The following is a 19,104-nucleotide window of genomic DNA, read 5'->3' as shown; positions in this document are numbered from 1 at the left end:
CTTTTTGAATGTTTTTACTCTAACATTTCTATATGCTTTATTTCATATTCTTTTTCTATAGTAATAATAATGACTGAACCGAGTTCTCGCATACGGCCGCATAGCGGCGCTGTGATCCGGGAGATTCGTCTCACTACACGCGAAGAAGAAACGCACAGCGGCCACATGTGATGTTTCTTTTACTGTCTATGGATGTTCACAGGCAGAAAAACCTTTCTTTTACTGTCTATGAAAAAAACATGGTGATGAAGAGGGTTGTACGCCTGGTTCGATGCGGCGGCAGCAAAGTAAACCTTAGACCCTCGATCATCTCCAATGACTCCAGGTATCCGCCAAATCAAGCGGACTTCTGTCTGAATCTAGCATCTTAAACACTGAGCCGGTTGTTGGAGGGAATTAAGTTCTCAAAGTGATGCACGATCAGTCTGGGAGCAAATTAAACTTTATGTGTGTCTGAACACCTGAATGACAGGTCAAAACTGCATATTTAAAGTGTGATTAACTTTAGTGATTGTTTACTCTGTTTGTTTTCAAAGATAAAGATATTGCTTTACCAAAGTAATCTGTTGTGTAAAGGTATTACAGTTCTTTCAAGATTTACAATTCCAATGACCCCTCAATATGACTATCCCATTGTAAGGAATTTTTCCTAAATTAAAAGAAAGCTGTTGTCATTTTTTTAATGCACACAGACACACACACGCGCACAATTGTGTAGGAAAAAATAGTCAGCATCATGATATAAAATCAGTGTCTCCATTATTAATTTGGGTTGTTAGTCATTGGCCTAGTGTTCTAGTCAATAGTAAACTAGATGCATGTTTTTTTTTTGTTTTTTGTAAATCTGTAATTTAATCCTTTTTTTTAGTTCCAGTTTAAGTTGTTTTAGAGCATCAAGTTAAACTAAATGTAAATGACAAATGTTGTCTCAACAAATTGCAGAAATCATGAGTGTTTTTATGACAATATACATTTAATTGACAAATATTTGTATTTTATGCCAAAGTAGATTTGTATTATTGTATTTTCTATTTATCTGTCTATTTTGTTTATTTATTTTCTATGTTGGGGCTGCCAATGGTTTAAAATGATCACAATTAAACTTGTGGTTTTACTAATTAAGAAATACAATTCTGTTTTATGTTAAGCTAAAAAAAAAACTAACTTCTGTGAGTTTTTGATCATTTGCATGCAGTGTATTTGAAGGAATAAAGATGGTCTGTATCATATCAATGTAAAGTTGTCTCATGGTTGCAGGTTTGTGTTGTGCACCTCTGGCGATTTAGTGAACGTCTATAGCACACGCACAGAAGAGTGGCTCCATAGTCTGCAGGGCCATAACAACATAGTGAAAGAAATCACTTTGAATCCTGCCAATCACCTGCAGGTCTGTGCCACACTTCAGTTCAACTGTATAGAAAGTGTCAGATAGTTGATAAGGTTTGATTGAGTTGCTTTTGTCAGTCAGCATTCAAATGAATTCTTAACCAGCTTGTTTGCTACTGGTTTACTGTTACTTAAACATCTGATTTATTTGTTCATTCTGCATGCAGGTTTACTCTTGCTCAGTAGATGGCACTGTTAAATTACGGGACTTCATCGACGGCATCCTTATCAAGGGACAGTAGTTGTTGTGAGGAAATACAAGGCCACTGTTGCAATAAATATTTTCATTCCTTTCTTGTTTTATTTTTTCAGACATTTATTATTGGATCCCCTTTGTTTGCAATATATGTGTCCGAGAAACATGAGGGAGTCCGTTGTCTTAATCTTTCAGTGGCTGCAGATTCCAAAAATGGTATGTATTTCTCAGAGCCAGGTGGAGTAGATTCCTGCCACATCATTGTGATGCAGTGATTAGGAGCCATTCACATCTCTGAACCTCAGCTGTAACATTCAGGATCTCATCAGATTGTTTAACGAGGTAGAAGTAAGGGAAACTTTCCAGAGCCTCTTTGTGTGTCTGCATGTCCAGGGTGTTTTCAGTTGGTTTCCATACATCTGCCCAAGTCAGCAGAGCAGGAGGTGTTTGCTGTTTCCAGTCGTATCAGCTCAAACCCCAGCTGCACGGCCTTCGGTAAGAGCTAACTCAGCTCAGTTTTTTTTTTTTAGTGTGGGTATAACATCCTTTTTTTAAGCATCTGACTGTTGATGGATGTCTTGAAAATATTGAAGTGTCTACAAAACTTTTTTACAGTTTTTAATATCTACTGTACATCGATAGCCCTCATAGGCACAGAATGTTAAAGCACAGGCCATGCCCCTTTGCCTTGGATTCAGAAAAACAAGCCAAACTGAACAAATCTGGCATTTATAAACATGTGGCTTTTTAACAAAGTGTAGATCCTTTTTGATGCAATTTTTATAAATAAAAAAAATCCTTGATAACACTATTTATTTTAAGGTGTCTTTGTTACACGTTACATGGACTTAATATTATAATAACAACAAATTATGCATAATTACATGCAAGTAACCCTAATTACATGCAAACATTAATCTTAGCCCTTACCATATGGTCAGTGCATGTAGTTAATTAATGTTACACAGTACTTAAATAGATAATTGCACTGTAACAGTGAAAACTTAAAATAAAGTGTAAGCAAATCCTTTAATGTTAAAAATCTGATAATAAAATCGTACTTGCATTATTACAAAGATATCTTGACAGCTTTGAACAGGAACAGATCATGTTATAATACAAATGTATAATACTCTAAAACCAAACAAGTTAGTGTTAAAATATTTAGATACCAATAGGCATGAGTACTGTGAATCTATTTCATTTGGACCCTCAGAAAAATAATATTTATTTAATGTACAAATAAACTATACACTCCATTGAAATACTTTATGTAGCTGAAACTTCACTTTACATGTAAATCCCAGAATAAGAGAAGACTAAACCCTAATAGATCTCCCCTTATATTAATCTTGAGCAACAATACATAAAATAACACTCATGTTCAACACTATCTATATAATAAATTAGGTTTCTGTCTGATACAGAGAAGGTGATTAATTATTTTCATGTCATGGGCAATATTAAAATTTTATACTATTTTGTTTAAATTAAAAAGATAACACTAAAACGTCATCATTGTAAGTGCTATAAGCAAATGTAGAAATCACAACATTGTATTTTTTGGTCTGACTGAATGTTTATGGATGTTCACTTTTAGATCTTTTAAAGATTACATTTAACAATATTAAATAATTAGTGTTTTATTAAATGACTTCAAAGTTATTCTGATTGTAAAACAAAAAAATCATTATCTCTCCATATTGGATATTTCTGTGAAGACTCAGTCAGAAATTATATTGAGGCCAGATCTTTTAAATAAAATTTACAGTTACCAACAAGACTGCTTGGAAAAATCTCCCCACCGAACTCGTATGCCTGTTTTTATTGATGATGTAATACTAAATGTTAGTTCATGTCTGGCTGTGGAAGGTTGTTCTGGGTGAACACTGTTTCTACCTGCTCAGGTTGTTATGGGTAAATCTGCCGCCTTCCTGCACAGTCATTGTCCATGTAAGTGTTGATGTGGTGCAGTAAACAAGGTTCAAACCCCTGTAGGTTAATTAGTGTGGCACATGCTGGTGTTATTTTTGTAGACTGAGTGCCGTGTGCAGTTGAACCTTTACTAGTTGTTTTGGTAAAGCCATTACACATCATGACTTTTAAATATCGTTTGTTGTTGTGGACCTGTGTTTCTTCAAGCTCAAGACATTGAAGCAGCAACCTTGCAATTAACTCAAGAGAAAAAGTCATTTCTTAACGTTGTGCTTTTTTTGGTATTGTTTTCAGGGGGAATACATAGCATTTGCTAGGCATCTCCAACTTAATGTTTATTTCTTCAGGAAGCAGAAGACATACAGGTCATAACCGCTGGATCCTGAATAGCCTTTTTAAGGTCAGAACATGTAGGAACGTGTTCAACCGCACTGCTTATTTACTGGCCTCAGGAAACACAACACCACCTTATAGTTCACCTCAAAATTGTCATTTAGGCTACTTAGTCATTTAAAAATTATATGACTCAAAAGGTAGGACCAATATTAACATTTTTCAAGTGTTTTGGTTATTAACCTACTAATGAATAGCATAATTCAGGTGCTTTTTAGAATAGTAGCTAGCAAGAGGTTTCTATGAACTATTATCTCCCTAAGACAGCTTGACTATTGATTATGAAGTTTGGAAGTATTGTGAAATGTCCTGTAAAAATAAACTCTTTTTTTATAGATTTTGTGTGTGTGTGTGTGTGTGTGTGTGTGTGTGTGTGTGTGTGTGTGTGTGTGTGTGTGTGATATTTTCATACATTCCCCACATGTCATTACTGTAATGTGAAAAACAAACAAACACTGAAATCACATTTTCATTATCATAAAGCTAACTAACGGTCACAAGAGAAACAATGTTTTGGTATTTGTTTTATCACTTGGTTTACGTTTTTGTATCGTTTTACTAGGTATACAATGGATTTTTGTGATAATGTGTAATTTTGATTGTGAATCAACCATCGATAATTAAGTGAGAAATGTGGTTAAAGATTATTATTAATGAAATATAATTCCTGCTGTGTTGCTGTTGTAGTTGAATTGTCAAAAAGCAAAAATGGAACAATTAAAAATCGATTTGGTAAAGTGTAGTGGTTAGTGATTGGACATAAAATAAAACCTGTTGTAATATCTGTTAAAAAGTATTTTTTTATACAATAAAATACTGTATTTAAATGAACAGTAAATTATAAAAAAATATTTATTTTGTGCTAAATGGAAGTCAGTCAGTGAAACAAGCATGTAAATGGAAATTATATTTCTGTGTGAAGTATTTCTTTAAATATTCTCTCTCTCTTTGTAGTTTTTCTTTAAAAGTCACAGATAGGAAAGAAGCCAAAAATGCATTCACATGCATAGCCTGTCACCCAACAGACGTCTGCATCGCTACCGGTCATGAAGATGGAAAGATCCGCCTCTGGTAAGGCCACAGCTCTCTATACAGTTCTTAAAGTTCATGTGCAGGTCACGTGATCAGAATTGGAGGTTTTAAATTAATTTGGTTTTTGCTAAAGGAGAAACTTCATTCACAAAAAAAAGAGTACACATATTCCACCCAGCACTGGCATCACAATGCTGTGAACACTTTGTGTTTTACTCCAGAAGGTGGGTAGTACTGTGGCTTTGGTGTTTTTCACACTCTTTTCACTTCTTCCTCTGTGTTAAATAAACGTGTGTTACAGTCCCCATCTGAGAAAACACGACTGTTAATGTCTCTACAGGCACTCATCTGCTGAGTGGAGGCATTAAGTCTGTGCTTGTCCAGTGGCAGTATGGGGCAGGGAACAGAAATAGATCCTGCCCCGTATCGGAGGGTCCATATTACATATATCAGCAGTATCTGATGGGCAGTTGTTTTGCACCTCTCATTCAGACAACAGTAAGTCTTTATCTTTGTCGTGGACCTGGGATTTCACTCGAAAATGTATTTGAAAGAAATTGTATTTTGTCTAAAAAAAGACTTAATTAAGATTTTTTATACACAAATCATTTTCATGCACCCCATATCTTATCTTAATGCGAACATGTAAAAATATAATTCCTCACTCATATTATAATGATATACAGTGCTATATTATTGAATTTTTCAAGTAATTATACATTATGGTATTTATTGTACTTTTTATAAATTACATACTGGTCTCCTTATTTCAAAAGAATGGAAATTTGATCTTCAACCATCTCTTACAGGTAACAGTTCATTTGAATCACATGCAATTACTATAACCCACCCTTTTAAAATCCAGTTTGTAGTCATCTATCATCCCCCAGGTCAACTGGGAAACTTCTTGGAGGAGTTGGAAGTGTTACCGTAATATCAAACTTTGATTTGTTGTTATTGGGTTGCAAACTGTTTCTAAAATCACTCTGGATTAAGGCAATCATTAAGTTCATGAGAATATTATGGGCAGAAAAAGATAATTTTGAATTGCAAAAAACCTAAATGCCTTCACTTCATGCAGATTGTAATTTTATATGTCATACCTATGACATGTACATTTGAAATTTAGTTAGTCTTTACCCACATATTTCAGTATGCTATAATTTGTGACTGCTTTCTGGTTTGTCATTGCCTTCTCTTCCTCCTCAGAGATCACAATTATCGAGAGCAGCTTCAAAGTGTGTGGGGTAATTCAGGGTATAGTCAAAGGTGCGTAAAATCTCATTTGCACGAACCTTTCAGATTTTCCTAACTATTGCAGTAAATGTTTATTTCTTCCTATGCTTTTTATTCTTTCAGGAGATGCCATTTTGACTGATCTAATGATTGACCCGCGCAGTAAAGCTTTAGTGCTGAATGGGAAACCGGGTCATTTACAGTTTTACTCTCTGCTGCGTGACAAGCATCTCTACAATGTGAGTCTGTCACAGTCAATACTTTCATAAAGCTTAACGTTTCTCTAAAGTAAAGTTACATGGGGAAGTATGCACTGGGGAAAAAAAATCGAATCACATGTTAATGTATTAGTTCTGCCCTTGTGTGTTATGCTGACAAGGGTCCTATACTCTTGTCACCCGACATATGTCAGATGAAATCACATGATCTGTGGGATCTTCATGTCAAACATTGTTCATCATGATATACATAGATTTTTGTGTAACAGTCTGTCTATTGCATTCACAGCTGGACATAGTGCAACAGGAGTATATTTATGAAGCGGGCCAGGATCAGTTTGAATTAATGAAGGCTGCTTTTGACATAAAAGGGTCCTGGCTTGCTACAGTGGAGGAAAGGGGACACAAATCCTCTGATCTTGAGTTTTTCCTCAAACTGTGGGCTTTCGATGAAAGAATGCAAAGTTATTCATGCTAGACTGCCGATTTGAATAATATAAAGCATGTTATTCATGCAAGAAATGCATGGCTTTTGCCATTTCTCGTGGTCCACAATCAAATAATATATTACTTTAAATGAACAATCAAATATATTGGCACTGTGCCTACCTTCATTAGTGATAAAATACAAACCCGTTTCCAAAAAAGTTGTAACACTGTACAGATTGTGAATAAAAACAGAAAGCAATGATGTGGAAGTTTCAAATGTCAATATTTTATTCAGATATGAATAAATGTATCATTTTAAGAGATAAATAAGTTGATTTTAAATTTCATGGCATCAACACATCTCAAAAAAGTTGGGACAAGGCCATGTTTACCACTGTGTGGCATCCCCTCTTCTTTTTATAACAGTCTGCAAACGTCTGGGTACTGAGGAGACAAGTTGCTCAAGTTTAGGAATAGGAATGTTGACCCATTCTTGTCTAATACAGGCTTCTAGCTGCTCAACTGTCTTAGGCCTTCTTTGTCACATCTTCCTCTCTACGATGTACCAAATGTTTTCTATGGGTGAAAGATCTGGACTGCAGGCTGGCCATTTCAATACCCGGATCCTTCTTCTACGCAGCCATGATGTTGTAATTGATGCAGTATGTGATCTGGCATTGTCATGTTGGAAAATACAAGGTCTTCCCTGAAAGAGACGACGTCTGGATGGGAGCATGTGTTGTTCTAGAACTTGGATATACTTTTCAGCATTGATGGTGCCTTTCCAGATGTGTAAGCTGCCCATGCCACACGCACTCATGCAACCCCATACCATCAGAGATGCAGGCTTCTGAACTGAGCGCTGATAACAACTTGGGTTGTCCTTGTCCTTGACATGGTGTCCCAGTTTTCCAAAAAGAACTTCAAATTTTGATTCGTCTGACCACAGAACAGTTTTACACTTTGTCACAGTCCATTTTAAATGAGCCTTGGCCCAGGCAAGGTGGATTGTGTTCACCGACAATGTTTTCTGGAAGTATTCCTGAGCCCATGTTGTGATTTCCATTACAGTAGCATTCCTGTATGTGATGCAGTGCTGTCTAAGGGCCTGAAGATCACGGGCATCCAGTATGGTTTTCAGGCCTTGACCCTTACGCACAGAGATTGTTCCAGATTCTCTGAATCTTTGGATAATATTATGCACTGTAGATGATGATAACTTCAAAAAACTTTTCTCTGAGAAACTCCTTTCTGATATTGCTCCACTATTTTTCGCCACAGCATTGGGGGAATTGGTGATCCTCTGCCCATCTTATCTTCTGAGAGACACAGCCACTCTGAGAGGCTCTTTTTATACCCAATCATGTTGCCAATTGACCTAATAAGTTGCAAATTGGTCCTACAGCTGTTCCTTATATGTACATTTAAACTTTTCCTTATTGCTACCTTTCCAAATTTTTTGGGAATGTGTAGCTCTAATGAAATCCAATATTGAGATTGAGCCAATATTTGGCATGACATTTCAAAATGTCTCACTTTCAACATTTGAAATTTTATCTATGTTCTATTGTGAATAAAATATAAGTTTATGAGATTTGTAAATTATTCCATTCCTTTTTTACTCACAATTTGTACAGTGTCCCAACTTTTTTGGAATCGGGTTTGTAATTGTATTTGTGCAATTTTGTCTTGATAACGTAATCATAACGTTATCGCTTAAAGCTTGTGGTTATTATATTTATATAAAATTATATATATATATATATATATATATATAAAAAACTCATAAACTATACTAGACAATACTAAACAATACTAGAATATTTCAAATAAAAACATGTTGGTCAAGAAAAAAATTATCTGATAGGATTCTCTGATGATTAGAAAGTTCAAAAGAAGAGTGTGTGTTTAAAATAGAGATCTTTTGTTACATGGACGCCTTTAATTTCTATATTTCTTTTAATTTATATTTAAAATGTGACTGCGGGGTTTTGAATGATAGTATACAAATTTTCATATATCTAAACAGACTTTATTTCTGGAATGTAATTAATGTATTTTTCCATCCCATTAGTTTGTTACTGAACACTACCATCACTGCCGCCCTCACATATCGGATTATATATCCATGTGCTTCAGCTCTTCTGAGGAGACCACCATGCTGGTGACCACAGCAGAAGACGGCCAGTTCAAAGCATGGTGTCAGGGTGCCGACACAGACACACAACGTGAGTCAAACCCCTCAGACATTTGCAAAGGTGTTAGTGTTGGACTGAGAAGCCAAACACCAAAGGTCACGAGTCTGAATCCAGACATACCTGTCTCACTGCAACATTTCCATTTGTGTTTTAGAGGACCAGAACTTCTGGTCATGTGATTTTGTGGGCAGCTACCATAACCTGAAGCCCACAAACTGCAGTTTTTCAGCCGATAGCTCTCTCCTGGCGGTGAGCTTCCAAGAAGTCATTACCATATGGAGCCCAGACACCTGGGAGATGCTCACCACCCTCTGCCAACCACCTGGAGTAATAAGGTGCGACATGTTGTTTTACCACTGCCAGTCCAAACTCTTTCTAATGCATTTGGAATGGGTTTCACAGGTTTTTTCTTTTCACGTCTTTAGATGTGTTTCCCATTCATAGTGGTGAATCAGCATTCACTAAACTGTCCACACAGTCTGAATAGTAGTAACTTAGTAATTAAGATTTAGATGGTGGCCAGACAGAATGGGGATTCAGTCCTGCAAAGCAGTTGAGCACAAGCCAAGTCCTGCAGGGTCAACAGGGACACAGTTTTGCTCCATCATTGTGTTTTTGAATAAAAGGAAGTTCATTAGGTGCAGCTCGGATGAAAAGTGAATTACAAGCTTCTTCCTTACCTTCCTATATTAAAGTAGCAGTGTATTATAGGTTTTTTTAAACATTTTTTTTTTAAATAGATATCAGGACTGAAATATTTGAAATGGTTTTATTTCTAGTTTTCTGCAATGTCAGTACACTGATACAAGCTGAGCTTTGTATAGTAAATGTGTATTTTTAATATTGTGCTGCATGTTTTAGAGCTAAGCAAGCATAATCCAGTTTTTCATTGGCTGAGGCTACATTTACACAACAATTTAGTCAAAAATGGAAATGTTTTTTATCTGCATAAACACTGTATTTAGGCATGCCAGCCCAGTAGTTAGCACTGTCACCTTTGTTAATAAACAGTACCTGTAGGGAAGTGACGATTAGCTCTTTGTGGGCGGGAGTTCTGTCAGTAAAATCACCACAACGATGTCGATATACCTAACATGTAGTTTGCACGCACATGACGTCACTGTTTCAGAGATTCCCATACTTGGCGTTGGCTTGTTTAACATGCTTTCGGGAATGCAATGTGTCAGTTACTTAAGAAATGTTCTGTTAAAAACTCCAGTGTTGTGACAACACTAGTAAATTGGTCTTAAAGGAGGGGTTTGAAAAAACTGTCACAATGTTTCAAGAAATAGTGACTTTTCCTTGCAGTGAAAGCAAAACAAAAGAGATAGCAAAAGAGAAAATCTTCTGGAGATAATTGATAACTTGTGTGAAGAACAGGTTGAGATTTAGCAGTTATTCACTATAATCTTCACATCTGCCCCAGCTCTCTTTGAAGTATTGATTAAAAAAGTAGCAATGTCCAATTTGTGAACAAATTATTCTTTTGAGCCGAGATCTTTTCAGTGAATTGTTTGATCTGAATCAGAGTGACTGATTCACAAATCAAACTGATTTGGATCTTGAGTTCAGCTCTGTTTATTGTGTTTTTTTTTTGTAATTGTATGTTAAAGCATAACCAGTACATCTTTTGTCATATGATTTGAAGATAACATGATGACAGATTTTTAAGTTAGCTTTTTACTGTATCATGAAGCATGGAATGTGGATATGTAGTTGTAGTAATCAGGAACTTGCGAGTGCTAAATCTGCTTTGTACAGTATTTCCAATCCTCTCATACTTAATAATTGAGCCATAAATTCGTGGGCCAGCTTTGCACCATGTTTGATTTCAGTCTCTCTCACACACACACACACACACACACACACACGTTTTGTAGACTTGGTACAACTATAAGACCTCTGGATATTTAATGTTAATGTTGTTTTAAAACGTTTGTTGCCGTTATATCAGTTTCTGATTAACAGTAAGGCTCATCACTCACTGAGACTAATCTGATGAAATATGTAACTGACATGGGTTTTTGCTGATCATGGTGGTCTTTGAATTGGTAAAACCGACTAAAGGCAGCTACTTTGATCCCATCAGAGACCTTTGTTTCGGCTGGTTAAGCTGCTCCAAATACTTGCTTGGCACGACCACCGGAAACCTTCTTTGCTGCTGGAACCTCCTCACTTGTGCATGTAAGTAGTCATTAATATTGGCTCAAATTTCATATTTGCAGTTCCCCCAAGAATGGTTTTAGTAAACTTATGAAAACCCTGACATGGACTGATTTTATAGTATTTTCATGGGCTTGACAGCTCATGATTTGAAAAATAATAACAGTATACTGGTTTGAAAGGACTTGAAAGTAATTAATGCCAGGAGTTTAATCTTGTGGTGAACTTCTCGTGGGTAACTAAGTTTGCTCAGTCAGGTTTTGGTTTTGCAAGGTCAGTTTTATTTAATGTCTAATCTCCTTCACTCAACAGTGGAGTGGAGCACATCTGTGGAAGTTTCCAAGCTGCAGCCAGACCCCTTGTCAGAAAATATGGCCGCCTTTTCATACCAGTCTGAACATAGAGACCGTAAGTGTTTGAAAGGTCATCTTCTTTGTTTAGCAATACATTTAGCAGTAAAGTGTATATAATTGGGGATCTTAGTTTGTTTCTTTAATGCATCAGACTTATGCACAATATTTTCTAGTCTGTATACAGTGTTTGTTTTCAATCCCAGCGAGCCGCGGCCTCTGTTCACCAATAAGAACGTGTGCTCAGAGAAGGTTCACCGTGCCGTTTTTGTTCCTCGAGAAGAGCCATTGAACAGTTGTGACTAATATTCTCAGTGGCTCAACAGATCTCAGCTGTACTTCCTCACCCAAGACATGGTATTTCAATGATATTTGTCATCACACAACAGCTTTTACACACATGTACACAACAGTAGGATGGTTCATTTTTTTTTTTATGTTTGTTAGTTCCCACATGCATTGAAAACCTAGATTAATTTTAAAATAGTGTTTTTGGAAAATACATTAACATTTATATTATTTGTATGTTAAAAGCAATATCATTTTGATATTAAAAATTAAGGTCGAAGTTTATTAGAAAAATATTTTTAATTATAAAAGTTACATTTTTTTTTATTTATTTTAATTATATCAACTTATTAAATGTAAATATAGTATTTAAATATTAAAAAATATATTAAAATATATAAATTAAGTAATTCTCCATTGAAATGGAGTGTATTCAGTTATCAGGATTTATTGACCTTCAGCACAGCAACAGAGGAGGACAGAATGTTGTCTTCAAGTAAACGGGTATTGTTTTGTTTTTTTACACCATCCTTACTTTCACACATTTAGAAGACCCCCAAAGTAACTGGTCTCTCTCGTGTGACTTTTGTGCAGCTTGTCATTGATGACAGTGTTGCTGTAACACCATTTTACCTGCTGTTGGGCAAACACAGACAACAGCAGCAGAAACTCCACACACAGTCCCATCCAGCGGCTGACAAACCCCATCAGCCACAGAGCTCTGTTAACATCAAAGAAGTAAGTCATTTCACCTATGTAGGCTTTCTGTTTAATTATGTTTCTGAGGATTATGTGATACTGAAGACTGGAGTAATCAGAGATGTGATTTGTTTTTTCTTCAGTATAAATGCTGATTATATTATTTTCTGTTCTCTGAGGGATCACCCTTGGACCCTTTTTTTGGTGGGTGGGTGGGGGTAAAACAATATTAGGCAATGTAACAGTTTCTACAGGTTTTTTTTTTTTTTTTTTTTGGTATTTATTTCTTGTAATGCCTCTCTTTATTGTTGTTACACACACCAGCTCGTGTTCTGTGTGCCGCATCAGTCCTGTGCTCAATGTTTGTCAATTCCCTCCTGATCTCCACAACACTGGAGTCCAGCAAGACCCACCCAGGTACTTTGTTTACATGCATATTAAATAGGCTTGGGTATCGTTAGAAATTTTTCAGTTCCGATTCCGGCTCCATTTTTGCCTAACAATTCCTGATTCCGGTTCTGATTCCTGTTCCATTTGAATGAACTATTTCTTTTTTCTATTTTACCTTTATTGAATGTAGTGTTGCTGTAAGGTAGTAAGTAATGCTGAGCAAGACCAAGCCTTCCACAATACTGTGAAGGACAGCCGGTAAGCGCCATATTGGCCATGTTTGGCTAGACTGCCTTAAGCAGTCAAACACAAACTCTTGAACTCTTGTTGACTTTGATAGGACTTTTGTAGTGGTATTTGTAATTTCAAATGTTGTTTGTGGGGTAATCAAATTCCAAATTCATTGTTTGACAAAGAATGTGTTTGAAATTGTTAAAAGTAATTTCAACTTTGTAGAAATCTTAATAAACAAAGTTTTTAATTCAGTTAAAAATGTATAGTCTAAAATTATTTGGCTAAAGATACTTTGTTAAAAGATAAGAAGGTTCTAAAAATTAAAATAACAATTGATTGTTTTGTAAAGGATATATAGTTGTGTGGCTACAATGATGCCTTAGAATAATTCTTGACTATGAAAATACTTCTTAAAATTGGAAACCTTGTATTTTGTAATGATGGTACTGTGTTTATCTGAGGTGAATGTGAAGAATTGTTTTGTTTGACTGTCAACTCAAATAATAACTGGTATTTGTCATTTCTTTTGAGGTTTTTCACCTGTTTACTGCTATCAAGGAATGGTAAATAAAAGACAACTGTTCCCATGGCTGTTTATTGAGTGAAATCCAGTTAAAAGCTTCATGTGGAGGGATTGTCCTTTTCAAGTGGGCAATTGCACAAGGAATAGATCAGAACTTGACAATGCTAGTCCATCAGTCAAATGTGCTTCAAAGTAACATTTTGCTTTTCAAGCAGGAATAAGCTGGTTGTCCAAATAGTCCGTTGAGGGCTAAGACACTTGTTCATTTCCCTAAATTAATGAAATATTAACTTTTATAACCATGTATACACACACTCCATAAAGCCCCTATTTTACAAATAATAAAGCAGTCAAGAGATGGTGTGATGAAATTAGTGGTTTCCACATTTTTAAACATACAAACAAATATTTTGTTTATCACTCTTGAAATGACCTGTACACTAAATAATCTAACCCTCAAACTTAAAGGGGGGGGGGGGGGTGAAATGCTATTTCATGCATACTGAGTTTTTTACACTGTTAAAGAGTCAATAGTATGTTCCTGCACAACCGGAGGCTGCAGATTCAGGACCGCAGATCTGGGCCGCAGTTCTAGGACCCTAGTTTTTCCTGACAGCGCCACCTACCGTACTGGCCAATATAGCGATGGCTGCAGTTTCAGGAACGCAGTTCTAGTATCCTGTTGTAAACTGCGTTCCTGAAACTGCAGTCACGTTTGCAGTCACGTTACTTTGTATATAGCATCAATATATTAATCTCAGTAGCATGTTTTTAAATGTAAGCTTCAAAATGCAGCAGAGTTAAATTACTAAGTGTGCTTTGAGTCACAATTTTAAATTTAAACATGAATTTACACAAAATATAAATATAAATTTTGTAAAATTGATGTATATCAATGTTAAAACAATTTTAAAAAATGAAGAACCTTAAAAGTCTTGAAATGTCTCTTGAATTATACAGTATATTGATTCACTTCCTTAAGGTGAATTAGCTCATTATCAGGTAAGTTAAAGTTGGAATCAGCATATGGAGTCACTAAATTACTGCCAATATTTTAAAAGTTGTTGAGAAGCAAGACAAGACACAAGAATGATTCAAGAATGTTTATTTATATACATATTATAGAGTCACACTGAAGGCATCAAGGGCTATTTGATCAAGAAGGAGAGTGATGGGGTGCTGCGCCAGATGACCTGGCCTCCACAGTCACCGGTCCTGAACCCAATCGAGATGGTTTAGGGGTGAGCTGGACCGCAGACAGAAGGCAAAAGGGCCAACAAGTGCTAAGCATCTCTCGGGGAACTCCTTCAGACTGTTGGAAGACCATTTCAGGTGACTACCTCTTGAAGCTCATCAAGAGAATGCCAAGAGTGTGCAAAGCAGTAATCAAAGCAAAAGGTGGCTACTTTGAAAAACCTAGAATATGACATATTTTCAGTTGTTTCACACTTTTTTGTTATGTATATAATTCCATATATAATTCCACATGTGTTCATTCTTAGTTTTGATGCCTTCAGTGTGAATCTACAATTTTCATAGTCATGAAAATAAAGAAAACTCTTTGAATGAGAAGGTGTGTCCAAACTCTTGGTCTGTACAGAATTTACATGTCATTTTTGTGACAACATCACAAAAGCACCAAAGTGAACCCCTTTTCCATCAGTTGCTGCATGGATAGAATGGCTGTAGGCTTCAACTCTAGAGAAAGAGAGAGCGAGAGATAAATAAGAAACATTTGTTTAACATATTCAACTGGAATATATATATATATATATATATATATATATATATATATATATATATATATATGAAAAGTGAAAGTCCTTGCAGCATGTGGTGCATCTCTTCAATTCGGGCAGGGATTTCCCTTTTTGATTGTTATATGTATCTTGGAAAAGTGAGAGTGTACTTGTTAGAATATTTTGAGATCATGAAAATATCCCTAGTGCCTTTTTTAATCATCTGTCCTACAATGAGCCTAATCGAATCCATAAAATCACTTCATATTGGCCATGCAGAACATGACAGAAACTAACACATGATAGCAATGTATAACTGTATGTGGAATAGACCTGCAGATTAGGCCAAATTGTAACAAACTATTAAAATTGCCAAATGCCTAATTTATCATTGCAAAATAATGCCAAAACAACAGGCTAACACATACTGCAACTAGGCAGTCAGTGAAGTTTAATTATTAAATATATTTTATACCTAAATATGGTAAAACAACGACTATTAAGCCAGTATTCACTCTAATACATTAAGCTGCAGGTAAATCTAACAAACCTTACATCAACCATGCTCTTGTCATCTGATAAGTTTAATTAATTTGCAGGCTAGATTCACTTATAATACTTCGTCATTAAAACACAATTATAATTTATGAAATCATAGCCACGAATTAACGTCGTAGTAATTAATAAAACTAGCTCACAAATTCTTAATTTGGTGGGAATTAATTATTAATTCATAGGTAGCAGTTCTCACTATGTAAACTTTGCACCGTTTAAACGTTATAAAATAAAACTTAATTAAATATCGATACTCACCGTCTGTTTGCTGTCCACGTCGTCCATCTTTAATTAGTGTTGATTCAGTACAGTAGGTGGCGCTGTTACAAAAATACTAGGGTCCTAAAGCTGCGGTCACAGAATTGCGGTCCTGTAACTGTAGCCTCCGGTTGTGCAGGAATACCCTTCTCTAAAGAGTTGGATTCCCATGCTAAACATGGACAAAGTTTCAAAAATTAAGTTGTATGTTTGAAGGAGTATTTTTGTTCCAAAAAAACCTCGTCCGGTTTGTCACAAGTTTCGGAAAGTTTTTTTCGAGTATGGCTCTGTGTGACGTTAGATGGAGCGGAATTTCCTTATATGGATCCTGAGGCACTTCTGCCGGAAGAGCGCGCTCTCGTATAGCAGAGCACTGAGAGCACAACAGACTTCACTGATCAGAGCTAGAGCGTCGCGAAAAGACACAAAAGAAGTGTGTTTTTGGTTGCCAGGGCAAGACAACCCTGCACAGATTACCAAAAGAGAAACAGCATTAAGGGACCAGTGGATGGAGTTTATTTTTACAGAGCATCAACGGAGTTGTGCAAGTGTTTGTGTTTGTTCCCTGCATTTCAGATTGCACATCGCTTATTTCTTAAGGATAATGCAGTCCCAACTAAAAAGGGTCACGATCTTGTGTTGGAACCACATGCGGTGAGTAAAACTGCTTCAAATATCTCTGTGTTGTTAACTTAGCTATCAGAGCGTAAGCACATCAAGTAAACAACATGCGATGTTGTCATCAAACTGCACTTTCCACATGTACAGCTTAAAAAAAATAAAAATAAATAAAAAGACGACATAAAGTGGAACTTAGTGATTTTCCAAAACCGCTAAGCAAATATATACAGTTTCAGTACATACCACATAGCATACCGCCTTTGCTGATGCTGCTCTTGTTAAATTTCAGCCTCTGGATCTGTGTCACAGCAATCTAAAAGCCTACTGGCGCTCGTGATTCTTTAGCTCCGCCCACACGTCACGCCTCTAGGCGCTCGTGTTTTTCCGGGAAAAATCGGTACAGACTATCTTTCTCTTATAAATATAATAAAACTAAAGACTTTTTGGAGTTATGAAGGATGCAATACTACTCTATAGGTACTCAAGATTAACAGGATATTGAGTGAAAACGAGCATTTCACCCCCCCCTTTAAATAAGAAAAGAAGTCGGTTTATTTAGTGGTCCACGATGAAGTCAGTATGTAAATTAATTACAATATTGGACAAAAATATAATGTTATTTAGCCAGTACTGCTGTAACACAGCAGTGTTAATTTTGAAAGCAAATTTTGATTTATTTTTAGTCAAAGTCTTTTGACTTTGTTTTTAGTTTTAGTCTATTAAATATCTTAAGATTTTAATCAACTAAATCTACAGTAAATTTAGTCTGCTAAAATCAAATGAGTTTAGTTCATTTATTAAACACTTCTCTAAAATTTCTGAACTCATTTATATAGGTTTGATATTAAGGTTTCATCATGATGGAAATTAAATAAATTCATAAAATTAAATAAAACCACTTCTCATAAAGAAGAAGAACATGGACTTATTAATGAAATACCAAGGGTTATACAGGCTAATTATGCATTCTTTATTGCAACGTGTTTACCATATTCGGCTTAATGTAAGCAGACATATTTATTTCTATAAACAAATTTAGATTAATCTTTAGGTTTTAAAAATGTTCAGTCAGGAGCAGTGAGTGATTTTCTGTCTGTCTTTTGTTTCTGGATTAATATCAATGCCACAGACAAAAGCAACTAAATTGCTATTCCTATAAAACTGTATAAACGGATGCAATGTACTGAGGCACGTTCCCTTGCTGTTTGCGTTCACTTAAGACATCATCAACTGTGTTTATGCGAATACTCATCAAAATGGACAATTCGAACCAGTTCTCGGTTCCCAACCCTAATAATAAATATTTATGAATATGTATTTTTTTTGAAAGATCACCACAGTTAACATGCCTGCTTCTCAGTTTCCCTTCTCTTTTTCCTGAGATGCTCTGTATTGCAACCACATAAGTCTTTTTTGTTTGTTTTTGCTTCTGGCATGCCTTCAGAGAGGATATGGACAGTGAGAAAGAGGAAGAGGACTCTGAGGAGGAAATGCAGGCATGTGATAGTCAGCAGGAGCTCAGATCCCAGGGTTCAGTGGGTGAGGTGACACCGAAGCTTTCTAAAGCACTAGAGAGGGAACTGAAAAGGGTCAGAAAGACCGACTTTAGCTGGATGGCTGGTCTCATTGACTCCAAACCATGAAGAAGCAATTTCACAATCCTGTAAATGTGGTGGTGTTTTTTTGTTTTGTTATTATTCTTCCCAACTTGCTTCAGATCTAAACCAGTGGTTGGTTCTCAAATGTTTATTTGCACTACAGCAGTCCATTAGTGGTTTGATGATTCTTTTTGAAACAACAAAGCTATTTTGTAACAAAGAATTTCAGTATAATGTTCATCCAATTTGCATCAACAATAATTTATAAAGAAATTTTATAAAGAAGTTTTTGAACAATGTAATGTGACATTGAATTTATTTAAGTATATTTGATGTTTGTTCATTTTAATGACGAACTTCTTCCATCGTCGATGGCTGATAGACATCAGGAGGTGACAGCATTGTGACCCCCGCCCCCTTGGAATGCACCGCTTTCTAGTTTCATTGTCACTTTCAAAATTTGCACTCGCACATATCCTTTTTTTTATACTATGGCGCAGCAGTACTTACCACACATTTATAAGATTATATGTTTGTCATTGGTACTGAGGATCTGCAAAATATATGGATTCACGCTTTGGGCACACTCCCTAACCCTAGGAATATATATATATATATATATATATATATATATATATATATAGTAAAACAACTAATTTACTT

The 19,104-nt window shown here is 35.8% G+C and overlaps 1 pseudogene; it reads left to right on the top strand.

Annotated features, from left to right (window-relative positions):
- The first annotated feature begins 112 nt into the window (after positions 1 to 112).
- On the top strand, positions 113 to 18,736 carry LOC127964501 (WD repeat-containing protein 75-like; annotated as a pseudogene).
- The last annotated feature ends 368 nt before the right edge of the window (positions 18,737 to 19,104 follow it).

Source organism: Carassius gibelio, chromosome B9 (genome assembly GCF_023724105.1).
Source record: "Carassius gibelio isolate Cgi1373 ecotype wild population from Czech Republic chromosome B9, carGib1.2-hapl.c, whole genome shotgun sequence".
Lineage (NCBI taxonomy): Eukaryota > Metazoa > Chordata > Actinopteri > Cypriniformes > Cyprinidae > Carassius > Carassius gibelio.
Note: the sequence above shows the minus strand (reverse complement) of the source record. Positions and strands in the feature narration are given on the sequence as shown.